Here is a 15,286-nt window from a genome sequence, read left to right on the forward strand (position 1 = left end):
CATTATGTCAGCGTAAGCAAAAACTAAATGCTTGATTTTATTTGATGCTGGCTTCCTATGAAAATAGCTCGTAATGTCACTGGTTCCCACTCACCCTCCCATCATTGCATGCATGCCCGCGAACACAAACACACACACTCTTACAGAGTTTACTTCTCAAAGTTTGGAATATTTAAAGAGCCATCCTCATCTTGAAAATGTCACAGTAAACATGCACATTTTTCCACAACTATAACCAATACTCACTCTTTTGACTCAGAGGAAGTGGGAATTCAGTGCTAGCAAAACGGTGTAAGACATCAAGTGGGCCCCATCGCTGTGGACCAGGGGCAAATGCAGTAGGAGGCAGTGGTCTGTGTTTCTCGAAATGTCGTCTACCCCACCCACGCCAGGATTGTGTGGACCTTTGTTAAGATGCAGACTCCAAATTCCCCGAGTCCTCATTTGACAAGCTCTCCAGTTGAATGCTGTGCACAACGAAGCTCAAAAGCACTATTTAAAATGTGGACAGACATTCCCTCTGCCGCAACAGGAAGCAGAGAAGTGGGTTAATGCTTAGTGAACTACATTCGGTAAATGCTTACTGAACTGAATTCATGACCTCTCGGGTCCCTTTGTGTCTCTCTCCAAAACTGATCATCTCCGAGAAGTAAGTCAACTTTTTTCTCTACTCCGCAAAATAATATCCCCAACACCAGGACCCGAGCTAGCCAGCATACCAGTTTCACTCCATTACTGTAGGAATGACTAGTCTTAAAAACATAAAGACAATGCTGCTTCATCGGCCCCTTTGCTTATCCTCCTACATTCTTCTTCCCTGTTCTGGTACATTCTATTGTACCAGAATATTCATATCGTCTCCCTTCTCTCTGCACATAGAGAAGGAATAGTCTTAAGAGCATCTAGGGATCCCGTTACCCAATTTTTTCCTCTTGGATGTTTGCCTTTCAGGCCTTTATCTTTCTGACAGGGAAGGCGTAACACACGCTGTCAAAGCCTGGGCACCCCCATGGCTTTGCCTTACCTGAGTTTACCCGCAGGTGCGAGACTGCACCCCGCATGTAGAGTTTTTCTACCTGACCTTTCTCTCCTCTGCCCGAGGCTTTCTCTGGTCTCGCAGAGCTTGCTACCTCCTATGCGTGGACAATCTAAAAGTGTCCCTGTGAGGTTGTTGCTCCTAGGAGCAACTCTCAGCCACTGATGAATGGGAGTTCATGGGTACATGCCCCAACCACTCCACTTCTCCGGATGCTCACATGGGTTCCTCAAGTCTTCACAGTGGGTCTCACTGACCTTGAACCCCGGTTGTCCATGGAGGTAACTTGTCCTTTAATAGACCCTCCATTGACATTTCTGCCTTCTCTTAGTCACATGTGTTTCCCACACCTTCCAGATAAACCACCCTCACCCATGACCTTGTCTCAAGGTCTGCTTTGGGTGTCCCAAACTAAGTCAAGTACCGTGCCCATCAGTCAGACAGCATCTCTGCTTATCAAAGGGGCCATAAACTGATCACTAATGAAATATTTGCTTGGTTTACTATTTTTAACAAAATTTACATGATTTTATAAATCATACTACCACATAACTCTAGATTTCTCGCTTTTTTAAGAACACTGTTGTATTTACCCCCACTGGGCCCACAGTAGCCTGCTTTCTTTCCAGACTAGGCCTGCACTCTGCAGCTTGCCCAGGCCTGACCACTCACCCAAGGAATGCAAATGCGTATCTACTGATTCTGCTCTTCTTCCTCAGGTGCACAACCTGCCAGGCTCCTGTAGGCAGAGCCACTGATGGGCTTTGGGCTAATGGCTTTGTCACTGATAAATATGGTGTAATAAATGCACTGTGACCATTTAGGAGTCCTGCCTTCCTTGGTGTTGTTTGTCCTGGTGAACAGCTGCCCCATCCTCAGCACAGCAGTGAGGAAAGCTCAGAAGCTTCTTTGCTACCTCATTCCTGGAGCCAAGTTTACATGATCGGGTGGAAAGCCCTGTTTTTTGGGAGTGCCTGGAAAGGAGCACAAGGATTTGAAGGCCTGTGGGAATTACACTGGCCTGACATGAGGTCCATGCGACTGACCTGTTCCCCAGCTGACCATGTCCAGGCCTGTCTGGGGCTGTTGCCCAAGCATAACAAAGAAGTAGACACCCTTCAGATCTAAAGAAACAGCGACTCTAGTTTTCTGTGTTTTAGGATCTCTTATTTCTCCTCTTTATTAGAGAAGGCATTTAGAGGGGCATTGAGAAAAAAACCCACAAAAAATCAAGCTGAATCTTAGAATGAGTTACATTTACAAGCTTCAACAATAACTTTGTGTGTAGGGAGTGGGGAACTCAGTTAACCTCTCTGTTCCTTGGTATTTTAATTTGGCCAAAAGTGATAATCATCATATTTAGTGACCTCGCGGGTGCCCTGAGCATTAATGAGACAATGTGAGAAAATTATCAAGTAAGTGCTATGGTAATGTTAGTCCTAGGTCTACTTATTTTATGCTTCTCATTTATCTTTAAGGAAACATTTGTTAAATGGAAAGCCCTAGTACTACAGAGGACGGAGGAAAAAAAAAAAAAAAAAACAATTACCAAAGCAACTTTAGCAAAGGAAATAGCAATTTCACACAGCTACAGAGGCAACCCTGTTATGCCCACTTCTGAAGTTTCTTGATCATTTCAGCCATGCTGTTTTTAGATCACGAATGTAGCTTAATTTTGGAAATGAATATCCATTCCAATTTCCCCTTTCCTAAATGATTATAGTTGATGAAATAGATGTAAAATGTCCCTAGCTATTTACATGTAGTAGGTGCTAAAAAGTAGGCTGGAAGAAAGGAAGGAAGGAGAGAATTTTCACTTATTTTACTTTTATAATATTATATCAGGGTAGAGAGGTCAGGAAAAAATGGAAGAGAGCTAGGAATGTGCCCTTAAATACTATGACACTCAAAGTCATTTCTCTCCACTCATCAATCAACTAGTAGACTAGTTTCACTGTGCCCAATATGGGGAAAGTCAGAGACGAGGAAAATATGGCCGCTTACTTGAAAGAGTTCAAAATCTAGTTGGAGAATCACAGCAAACAAATATACATATATAAACATGAAATCATCACAAATGATGAGGCATGAATTATGGGTTACGACTCTACCCACAATAGACATTCAGAGAAGAAAGAGGTCACTAGAGAGTGATGTAGTCAGAGAAGACTCCTGAAGGAGATGGTACTAGACTTGGGCTTTCAGATGAACTTGCTTATTCCCATCTACTCCTCACATTAACCCTGTGAGGTTAATCTCTTTTCACAAATGAGGAAACACTCAAGCAGATTAAGTCACTTACCAAGGTCACACAACGGAGGTCTAACGGCAGAGGTCTCTCCTCCACACACCACTGTCTTTTCTGTACTGTCCGCATTGTTGCAGCAACAGGATAGAAGCCGAAGCTGGCCTCTTCTGGTCCAGCCCCTGCCCCAGGTAAGTCTCCTCACCCATCATTCCTCCACATGCTTTCTGCTTCAGCTACACCTTGTGCTTTAGGAAGGGTCCGCAGGAAACACATGACACAGTTAAAAGAATTTAACTAGAAGTAATTTAATGAGGAATTATTTTCAGAAAAGTGGGCGATTACGGGAACTAATGAAGCCAGTGAGGCACCCAGAAACTAGCAATAGCAGGAAGCCATTACTATTAAAGAGGCAAGAAGATAAGTGGACATAGTAAAGCTTGGAGAATGCTAGAACTAAGAAGGAAGTCAGGTAATTGGAGCATGTTGCCTTCTGTAGGCACTACTGAAACCATAGTGGGAATAATACCCTAACTTCCCTCCCTCTCCCATCTGCCCTGGCATCTCCTGCTAGTGTCTTCCATTGGGTGAGCATGTGGAAGACAGAGAGCAAGGGAGTCCAGCTGAAGTAGCCCATACATGTCAACTTCCCAGACACAGAGGGGGGAGGACAGAGAATATATCTTAGGGGCAAAAAGAGATACAAAATCTTCCTGCCTTTGTGAACATTGCTGCTGCCCAGACAAGTCTCCCTTGACTGGCGAGTCTAAGGCTTTGTTCAAGAATCACCAGTCCTGGGAAGCAATTTATTACCCTCTGCTGGAGTTGGGTGCCTCTCCTCTGTGGTTGCACAGTCTCTGTGCATACCTTTATTATTGCCCCTTTGTGTTTGCTGAATGGACTCCAAGCAACCCAGAGGCATTGGCAGCTAAGGACAATTGCTACCCTAACACAACTAAATGCACACAAGGGAACTGATGAAAGTGGGCAATCAACGACAAGCACGTATTTCCCAAATTGTAAATTTTGATTGAATTTTAAACCCAGAGAGAAGTTGCCAGAATAATAAAAGGAACTTGCATGTTCCCCCTTTGCCCAGATTCTCCAATTACCCTTTTGCCCCATTTGCATTATTATTCTCCTTGTATACACACACACGCACACACTCATGAATTTTCTTTTATTTATTTCAATTTTGGAATGATTGTATTCTTTTGTCCTTAAATATGCCAGTTTGTGTTTTCCTAAAAACAAGGACATTCTCTTATACACTTAAAGTACAAACTTCAAAACCAGGAAATTTGACATTGATAGAATGCCATTATCTAGTCCATAGTGCATTCTCAAATTTTATCAGTTGGGTCAGTGATGTCCTACATCGCTATCCCTTCTCCCCTCCCCCAGTCCAGAATCCAGTACAGGATGGTGCATTGCAATTAGTCATCGTATGTCTTTAGTCTACTTTAATCTGAACACTTCTTTTGCCTTTCTGTGTCTTGACCTTGACATTTTTGAAGAGTATGGAACACTAATTTTGTAGAATGTCCTGCAATATGGCTCTATCTGATGTTTCCATATGATTAGATTTAGCTTCTTCATTTTTGGCAGGAACGCCACAGAAGTGATGTCGTGTCCTTCTCAATGCCTCATTGAGTGATGTCAGCCTGTCCTGATATCGGGGATGTTAGCTCTTATGATTGACTCAGGTATGTCTGCCAGGTGCCTCTATTATTAAAAGACAGTATTTTAGATTTATAAATAATTTGGGAAGATTCCTTAGGACTACGTAAATAACTTGCTCCCTGTCAAATTATAATCTCTTTTTTTTTTTTTTTTTTCAAGGAAGAGGAGACAATTCACTGAGTATTGTGGACAAAAAGCAAGTGATACTAGGGGTGCCTGGGTGGCTTCAGTCATTAAGCTAAGCTTGTGCCTCCAGCTCAAGTCATTATCCCAGGGTTGGGCCCCCTCCCCTGCTCAGTGGGGAGTTTGCTTCTCCCTCTGCTCCTCCCCCCACTCATGCTCTCTCTCTCTCAAATAAATAAACTATATATATATTTTTTTCTTTTCTTTTTTTTTTTTTTTTTAAAGGAAGTGATACTAAAGCTTCAGTCACTTCTAATCTCCTGCCCCTGGTGCCAAGGCAGGTCATTCTCACTGTCTAGGGTTTTCTCTTTTGAATCACAGCTTGTCTCTGCTGGATCCCTGTTAAGGCTTCTATTAAGAGAAAACTGAAGGGGTTGATCTGAGTCTCAACAAAAAAGAACAAACCAACCCCAGCGTCAGCTCCATGGAATCAGGACTCCGTCCTTTTATTCTTTCTGTGTCTCCTCCTATCATCAGAAGCAGGGATCCCTTCCTGCCTATTGCAACTTAACTAAATGTACATCAAAACTGGCCAGGCTTTCCACGGGCTTATTTACTTCTAAGGTCTGAGCGGTAGAAGCATAGCCTAATTATTATTGACCCAAGTCATTTTTCTTGCTTAGGAAATGATTTAATAGTATTAGGAGCTGAAGTCTGGTAAAATTGGAAACCAAAATAATCTTGTCCTTAGACCTTGAAGACTAATACAAGGTTAATGTCTCCACCTTTTTCAAAAAAGTAGTTGTTTTTTTTTTTTTTTTAGGGTACTTGCTTTCCTCTCCATATCTACCACAATGAGGTAATCACAATGAGAACTTTAAATCCCCTGTAAAATATTGCATTGTAGCTATTAGATGAGTTGCTTGTCCCACGCTCAGATGAGATCTCGGCAAGGCGAGGATTATGCACCATTTATTGACGCGTGCTTCTCCCTCTGTCTAGCTGATTGCCCAGCACATCATGGGTCCTCAGGCTTAATTGAATAATTGAATGAATTGAATGGTGTCCAGTATCATAAATTACTCTTCAATGCAATCTGTTTCTTTCATTAAAATATTTCTGTCCAGGGGCATCTGGGTGGCTCAGTCAGTTGAGCATCTATCTTTATCTCAGGTCATGATCCCAGGGTCCTGGGATTGAGTCCCACATTGGGTTCCCTGCTTAGCAGGGAGTCTACTTCTCCCTTGCCCTCTGCCCTTCCCCTTCACTTATGTGCTCTCTCTCCTCTCTCTCTTAAAACAAAACAAAACAAAATCTTAAAAAAATAAAATAAAATATTTCTGTCCAGGAGCAAAAGGAATTTAGTTAGGATCTATTTCTTTGGGGGGAGGAGCTATACAAAATTATTGAATTTTATTGAAAAACATTTCAGGAAATCTAAATAAATGAACAAATATCACTTTTATGGAAAGACTCTCTTTATGCTATTTCATACTCTTAATTTGGAAGAGTTTAAGACTCACAAGAAGTTATCAAAATGGTACAGAAGTTCCTATGCACCCTTCACCCAAGCTCTCCTCACTGATAACAACTCACATAAAAGAGTGCATTTGTCCAAAATTGGAAATTAACTTTGCTATAATACTAATAACTACATGGTTATTCTTATTTGGGATTCTTCAGTTTTTATAAGCACTTTTTTTGTTTGTTTGTTGATAGTTCTAAGAAAGGTTATCCTACGTACAATTTTGTGCAGCCGTCATTGCAATCAGAATACAGAAATGCTCCATCACCACAAAGAAACTTCCTCATAAATAAAGGGGGAAAAAAAGAGAAACTTCCTCATGCTATTACTTTATAGTTACACCTTACCTGCCCCGCTCCACCCACCCCACACAAGATTAACCTCTGGTAACTTTTGATTTGTTCTCTACAATTTTGTCACTTGGAGAGTATGTCATAAATGGGATTATACAATATTTTATGTTTCATGAGTGGCTCCCCCACCCCATGCAATTACAATGCCCTTAAGATCCATCCAGGCCTCTGCCTTGAGTCTCCTTACCATTTTCTCTCCTCTGGGTGACTTCCTCTAGCCTCATAGCTTTAAATATGGTGGTGATTTCCAAATCTCTATTTCCAGGTCCCTAGAAAACCAGTCTTAATAGGAATTCAGACATCTAATTTATGATTTCATGGGTGGCTAATACATTTTTCAAAACTAACCTACTTAAAACAATCCCCACCCCAAACCTACAGAAGATTAGAGAAACTTCAAGCCTTTGCATTTCAATACCCACTATTTGCCAAATCACTCGAGTCAAATATTGAGGATCTCTCTGATTTCTGTTTCTTTTACTTTTCTCATTAAAATTCATTTGTAATTTTGTTGATTTCACCTACAACCACATCCTTGTCAGTTTAAATGTATGTATCCTCTCTGGGAGAGAGTATGGAGCAGAGGTTAGGGGCTTGTTCACTGGGTCTGAACTCTGTATCTGCTTCTCGGTCAATATGAGACCTCAGTTCAGTGACTTACGGGTTTCTAAACCTCCATTCCATCATTTGTAACACAGGAACAAAAATGGGGCATATCTCATGGAGTTGCTGTGAAATTAATCAAGTATGAGCACTTTTTAAAAAGTTTTTTGTTTGTTTGTTTAAGGAATCTCTATACCCAAAATGGGGTGCAAACTCATGACCATGAAATCAAGAGTTTTATGCTCTTCCAGCTGAGCTAGCCACATGCCCCAAAGTATGCACACTTTTAACAATCCCCGGTAGATAGTAAGCACTCATAAAACATCAGCTACTGTTAGTCATTTGTTCACAACTGCTACAGAATGGCTATTATATGATGGGCACTACTGTAGCTTCTGGGGATATAATAGTGAACAGGGCAGAGATCCTGGGCTTAGGGAAGCCACATTCTAATGGAGTCTGGGAGGTGGTGATAGAAATGAGTAAATACACATAATAGCTGTGGTTACTACAGAAGTGAGTCACTGGTCTTCCCTTTAGAGAACCAGCTATGAGGTGCAGAGGTAGCTGGTGGCCTCTGCTTGTCACTCCTTTGGACTACCTACTGTGTTCACACTGTGACCTCTTACCCCAGGCTGATCCTAAACACTGAGTGGGCAGAGGTGCCAGAGACAGGTCATTTCTGCTCAACATGGAACTCGACTAACAGGCCATCTTTACCTGAGGGTGCCCCATGAGGCTAGCCAAGACTTTCTCAGGGCTGCACTGCCATCTGAGGCCCTCCCAACCTGCTCTTCCTAATCAACCCTCCCCTTTTTCCACTGTCCTTTCACGGGTGTCAGACCTGCTGTCTAAAGACTCTGCCCATCTGTCTCCTCCTCCTCCTCCCTTTTGCTTTATCCTTCTAAGGCATTTCCCCCAGGAAGGCTCTCCTACATCAAAACCTACCTTGGCACCTGCTTCCTGGAAGATGCAAACTGACTGAGCAGGAAAAAGAAAAATAAAACAGGGTCAGGAAAAAAAAATAAAAAAATAAAACAGGGTCAGGAAGAGAGTGACTCAGAGAAACATAAAATCATCATAGAACACGTAGAATTACTGAATGCTTTGTAATGAGATGTGTAGAATCTGTTAGCTCAGGAGTAAACGAGATGTGCAAATATCTGGAGAGTGTGTTCCGGGGAGAAGCCATAGCAAGTGTAGAGATCTGGAGATGAGAGCATGCTTGGTGTGTTTAAGGACCAGCAAGGAGCTAAACATTCCAGAATGACATAAGCAAGGGGGTGAGTGAGAAGAGATAAGGTCAGATAAGGAGCGGAGAACCAGACCACATAGGGCCTTGCAGACACAGATGAAGACTGGACTTTTCCTTTCACTGAGATGGGTTGACATTGGAGTGTCATTAGCAGAGGACTGACATGCTTTGCCTTTTTCTTTTTCTTTTTTTTTTTTTTAAAGCAGGACTACTCTATCTGCTACTTGTGGACCACAGTTAAAGTTGGTGTGGTAGACTGGATTCCAGAAGGGCCCCAAGAGCCCTGTCCACTTTGGTACACACACTGTATAGTTCTCACTTGCTAAGTATCGGTAGACTCTGTGAATTTGATAGGATATCACTTCTGAGATTTTGCTACTGATCAGTTGACTCTGAGCTAAAACAAGGGAGATTATGATGCTCAGGCCTGAACTAATAAGGCAGGCCCTTAAAAGGAAAAGAAGCAGGTACAAGCCTGCTAGCATGGAGGAAAGCAAAACCATGCTGTGAAGTGTCTACGAGGGCCCCATGGTGAGGAGTGGTGGGCAGCATCCAGTTGCTGAGCGTGATCAATGGCTCACAGCTAACAAGAGGTAAGGACCTCAGTCATACAACTGCAAGGAATGAAATGGTGCCAAGAACCTGTGAGCCTGAAAGGGCCTCAGAAGAGATTGCTGCCCCCCTGATTTCAACCTCATGAAAGCCTGAGCAGGAGACCCCATTCACCTGTACCTGGACTCCCAACCCACAGGCTGGGAGAGAATACTTTGTTGTTTTCATAAGTAATAGACAAACATCATAAATAATAAATTGGTATTGTTTTCAGCTACTACCTGTGTAGTAATTTGTTATGCAGCAATAGAAAACGAATCCAGCTGGTGGTGGGGGGGAGAAAGCAGAGAGACGTGTTAGGAGGAAACAGCAACGATCCTACCGGGAGGGGATGATGGCTTCGATCAGTGTGTATGTTGGGTCATTGGTACCTATTGTGATGGTCAAGCCGACAGGACTTGATGCTGGAATGGGTGTGGAATGCGAGAGAAAGGTGTTAAGGATGATTCTAAGGTGTTTCACCTGAGCAATTGAAGTTTGGGGTAGTCGATTATCGAGAATGAGTAGACCACGGGAGGAGCACGCTTGATGGCTCTTTGGCAGGTGGAATCGTGGAATCATGGATTTCGTTCACTTGGAATGCCAAGTAGATGCCAGAATGTAGGTATCCAGAGGGCACACTTGGGTGTATGAGTCAGGAATCATGGATGAGGTCCAGGCTGTGCATGTAAAATTTGGACTCAACAGCAGATAAATGATATAAAACCATAAAACCATAAAAGTGGATGAGATCACAGAAATTGTTATTACTAATATTTTGAGGCATGCCCAAGCACCCTGCATCTCTCACTTGGAATTTCTTCATTAAGTTTCTTTTTTCTCCTCCAAAGATTTAATTCATTCATTCATTCATTCATTCATTCATTTAATTATTTATTTATGAGAGAGAGTATAGAGGGAGGGGGAGAGCAAGCAGACTCCTCGCTGAGCAGAGAGCCTGATGCAGGGCTTGATCCCAGGACCCCCCAAATCATGATATGAGCAGAAGGCAGACGTGTAACCAGCTGAGCCACCCAGGGGCCCGTCTTCATTAACTTCCTAACTGCTCTCCCTGTACCCACCCTCCATACTGCTGCTACAGTGATGTTTTTTAAAAACATACATGCAAATCAGATCAGGCCACTTTATTTAATACCCTTCAGAGGACTCCTATCATGCTGCATTAGTTAACTTCTGTTGTATTTCAAACCACCCCCAAGTTTAGTGGTTTAAAGCAGCACAAACTTATTTTTATTGTTGCTTCTGCGGGTTGGCCGACTGGTTATTCTGGTCTAAAGAGCTCAGCTGAGGCTGAATGGTTGAGGGAGAGGCCTTATTGATGGGTGTCATCGTTGGCTAGTTGGTCAAGGAGTAGAGGATTTAGCTGCGATGGCTCCTTTCTTCTCAGATGTGGTCTCTCCCACTCCTGCGGGCTAGCCCAGACTTCTTCCCGTGGTGGACTCAAAGTTCCAAAGAGCAGCAGGAGGGAGCAAGCCACAGTGAGCCTGCACTTTTCTAGGCTGTGTTTATGTCATGTTGCCTAATGACCCGTTGGCCAAGGCAAGCCATGATCCCAGGGACGTGAAGACTCCACCTCTTTATGAAACCACTGCAAAGGTGCACTGCCAAGAGGGATGTGCCAAAAAAGAAGACAGGAGGAATCACCATAACACATAGACAAAAGTCCTGAATCCCTTACCACGGCTTTCTAAGTTCTGCATGATCTGACCCCTGTCTACATCTTCAAGATCATCTTCTACTCTCCCCCTCTATTCTTTTTACTAAACATTATTCTTTAGAGCAGTTTTAGATTCACAGCATAATTGAGCAGAAGGTTCAGATTTCCTCTTAACTTCTGTCCCAAGCATGCAAGCATCCCCAATGCTCCCCCATTATCAACATCCCCTGCCATCTGCTCTCTTTTTTTACCCCAACTTTTGAGCCAAAATGCTCTTCTTCCATAATGTGGTTTAACAAGCTTGTTCTTGGTTCAGAGAGTCTGCTGCTTTTTCTGTCTAGAATATTCTTCCCCCTGATGTTGGCATGGTAGACTCCTCCTCTGCTTAAATGTGTTCTTTGGAGACAGGCTTTCTTCCACTTTACTGGTCCCTATTCTACTCTATGGTTGAATTCTCTTCACATCACTTATGGCCATCTGATCTTTTTCTAGTTCATTTGCTTGTTCATGCACACGTCTTCCCCAAAAAGAACATAAGCTCCATGACAGCAGGGGCTTTATTTTGTTCACTCCAACAACAGTATCTTGCATATAGTGGGTATTTTAAGAATGATTGGTAAATTAAATTCTCAGATGCCAAGTGAAGAGTGTTATCATGGAAAATTGAGAGCTGCTTACAATACAATGACCCCAGTTCATCCAAGTTTTATATGAAATCTGTATAAATTAAGTTGATAAAACAATAGAAAACTTTTAAAAATAGGAGACCAATTTGTCTTTTAGACATAGGCAAAATTTACTGTCTTTTAAAGGAATTTATGATGTTGATTTTATTTTTAAAGGATTTCCTTCTCAGTGATGTGTGTAAGATGTAACAGATGGTACCCAGATCCATGGGCTACTATCCTGCCAGCCTCATTTTGAACTTCTCTGTTCTGATTAATAACAAGTAATCAAATATCCTGTAATAAATAGGAAAATCCTTAACACCTACTTCCTGTACTTTCTGACACATTTGCCAAAAGCCACTCACTAATAAATTTTACTGACTTCCTGTTATGGACCCCACCTCACTTTTGCCTGCAACTTAAAATTCATATGTGGAAGCCCTAAGTCTACATGTAATGTATGAGGACGTGGGGGGTTGGGAAAGTAGTTAGGTTGAGATGGAGTCATGAGGGTGATGGGATTACTGTCCTTATAAGAAGAGGAAGAGACACGGGGGCTTCCTCTCACTGTCATGTGAGGTCACAGCAAAAAGGTAGCCACCTGCAATCCAGGAAGTGGACTCCCACCAGGATCCAACCGTGGTGATACCTTGATCTTGAATTTCCAGCCTCCTGAATGGTGAGAAATAAATTTCTGTTATGTACTTAGTCTATAGTATTTGTTATACCAGCCCAAGCTAACTAAGACATCTCCCTTTCCTTCTTTTATCCATTCCTTTCTCCTCATCTTTTCTAGATCAACCAATTTTATTGGCTCTGCTTTCCAGGGGATATTTATAGAGATTCATCCTTACATGAGATTCATTTGTCTGTTCCAGGGCCATTCACATTCCTTAAAGGAAACAAGTCTTGTCTCTATTGTCCACCAGCATTCATCAACGTCCTTTCATATGCCCCGGGGAAAATCCATTTCTTTGGCAGTAGGCAGAGGACATCCCAGGTATTGCACTGGATATCTTAAATCTGGTCCCCAAAAGTCAGTGTGTAAATAGAGATGAGTGCCCATCATATGGGCTGGCAGTGAAGTGGCAGGAAAATAATATTCCTGGGATTTGAGAGTACTGAAATTGGCCATCTGGGTCACAGTGTAGAGACAGGCAATATGTTTACTTGCTATTTTTGTTTTCCTTCTGGGCACAGGAAGCCTTCATTTCCCAGCTTCCTTTGCACCTCAATGGGCCGTAGGACTAGCTCTGCTTAAGGATATGCTTGTGAAAGTAATCCAAGCACTTTCAGGCCTGGAGCCAGGGGGGGTGGGAGAGATAGAGGAGGGTGGGGAGAAGCTTGACACAGCATCCTCTGAAGCTTATCTATCAAGAAGAGAGCAGTGGAAGTAACTGTCTGGTTGAAGAGCAAGGACACAGACTTTCCTTCTCCTGGAATAAGAGTAGAACCTAGGAAACATTCATATTTCTCCATAGCTCCTGGTAACATACACACACCAGTGTTCCTTTGGGATTCACAGCACGTAGAGTATGATCTGTTAGAAACTAGAGGACCAGATTTTTGGCTTTTTGGGTGTTGAGTTTGATAAGTTCTTTATAGATTTTGGATACTAGCCGTTTATCTGACAAGACACTTGAAGATATCTTCTCTCATTCTGTAGGTTGCCTCTCAGTTTTGTTGAATGTTTCCTTTGCTGTGCAAAGACTTTTTTTTATCTTAATGAAGTCCAAGTAGTTCATTTTTGCTTTTGTTTCTCTCATCTTTGGAGACGTGTCTAGCAAAGAAGTAGCTGCGGCCTAGGTCAAAGGGGTTACTCCCTGCATTCTCCTCCAGGATTTTGATGGATTCCACTCTTGGTGGGAATGCAAACTGGTATAGCCACTCTGGAAAACAGTATGGAGGTTCCTCAAAAAGTCAAAAACAAAGCTACCCTATGACCCATCAATTGTACTACTAGGTATGTATCCAAAGGATATAGACACTGTGATTCAAAGGAACACATGCACCCCAACACCCTAATGTTTATAGCAGCAATGTCCACAATAGCCAAAATATGGAAAGAGCCCAGATGTCCATTGACACATGAATGAATAAAGAAGATATGATATATATATATATAGTCACATGAATATGTATATATTACTCAGACATCAAAAAGAATGAAATCTTGCCATTTGCAATGATGTGGATGGAACTAGAGGGTATTATTCTAAGTGAAATAAGTCAGAGAAAGACAAATACCATATGATTTTACTCATGTGGAATTTAAGAAATAAAACAGATGAACATAGGGGAAGGAAAGGGAAGGAAAAATAAGACGAAAACAGAGAGGGAAGCAAACCATAAGAGACTCTTGACTCTAGGAAACAAACTGAGGGGTGCAGGAAGGGAGGCAGGTGGGAGGATGGTGTAACTGGGTGATGGGCATTACAGAAGGCACATGATGTGATGAGCACTGGGTGTTACATGCAACTGATGAATCACTAAATTCTACCTCTGAGACTAACAATACAGATATGTTAGCTAAGTGGAATTTACTTACTTATTTTAAAGATTTATTCATTCATTCATTCATTCATTCATTCATTCATGAAGAGACACACAGAGAGAGGCAGACATATAGGCAGAGGGAGAAGCAGGCTCCCTTTGGGGAGCCCTATGTGGGACTTGATCCCAGGACCCTGAGATCATGACCTGAGCCAAAGGCAAATGCTCAACCACTGAGCCATCCAAGTGCCCCTTAAATTGAATTTAAATAAAAAACTTTAAAAAACAAACCACACTAGAGGACCATGTGCTGTGCTGCCCTGCCTGTGCTAGGGGTACCTGGGAGCAACAGGTGAGGGCCCTGTGATGATCAAGAGATAAGGTTAACATTTTTTGAGATGGTTTTGATTTAAAATTTTAATTTCTTATACCTATCCATTATTCTGTCCATATTTAATTTTGATGTACTTGGCTTGTATTTTATCCAGCCAGCTTCATCATCTACAGTTGTTAGGTTTTTAAAAAATATTTTATTTATTTATTCATGAGAGAGAGAGAGAGAGAGAGAGAGGTAGAGACATAGGCAGGGAGAAGCAGGCTCCGTGGAGGGAGCCCAATGTGGGACTCGATCCTGGGACTCCAGGATCACAACCTGGGTCAAAGGTGGCACTAAACCACTGAGCCACCTGGGCTACCCAATAGTTGTTAGTTTACAGTGATTTGCAGAAAGTAAAATAAAATCTCTGATAAAAAAAACAAAAAACAAAAAAACAAAACCACACAGCAAATTTAGCAGAACCACAGAAACAAAAGAAGTTGAGACAAAGACTACAGCTACTCAGAGACATGGAAAAACAAAGATAGAAGAGAGAGGTAACCAGGGAGTAGGAGCAATACTGCCACTAGTGGTTGTTTTGGGTGTCGGCCCCCACGGGGGTCCCTAGGAAACAGCCTCCATTCTTGTGGAAGGGGAGGAGGAGCTGCTGGGTCACCGGGGCTGGGGAAGGGGTACAGGGGTAAACACTCCTTAGGC

At 42.3% G+C, this 15,286-nt stretch overlaps 1 long non-coding RNA gene across 1 annotated transcript; it reads right to left on the minus strand.

Moving 5' to 3' along the window:
- Nucleotides 1–10,587: 10,587 nt before the first annotated feature.
- Nucleotides 10,588–13,185, minus strand: LOC111094594. The gene is made up of 3 exons (XR_005385521.1): nt 12,615–13,185; nt 12,362–12,432; nt 10,588–11,036 (listed from the first exon to the last, which is right to left on the minus strand). It is a non-coding gene; the product is annotated as an uncharacterized LOC111094594 (long non-coding RNA).
- Between the last annotated feature and the right edge of the window lie 2,101 nt (nt 13,186–15,286).

The sequence above is a fragment of the Canis lupus genome, chromosome 38 (assembly GCF_011100685.1).
Source record: "Canis lupus familiaris isolate Mischka breed German Shepherd chromosome 38, alternate assembly UU_Cfam_GSD_1.0, whole genome shotgun sequence".
Taxonomy (NCBI): Eukaryota; Metazoa; Chordata; class Mammalia; order Carnivora; family Canidae; genus Canis; species Canis lupus.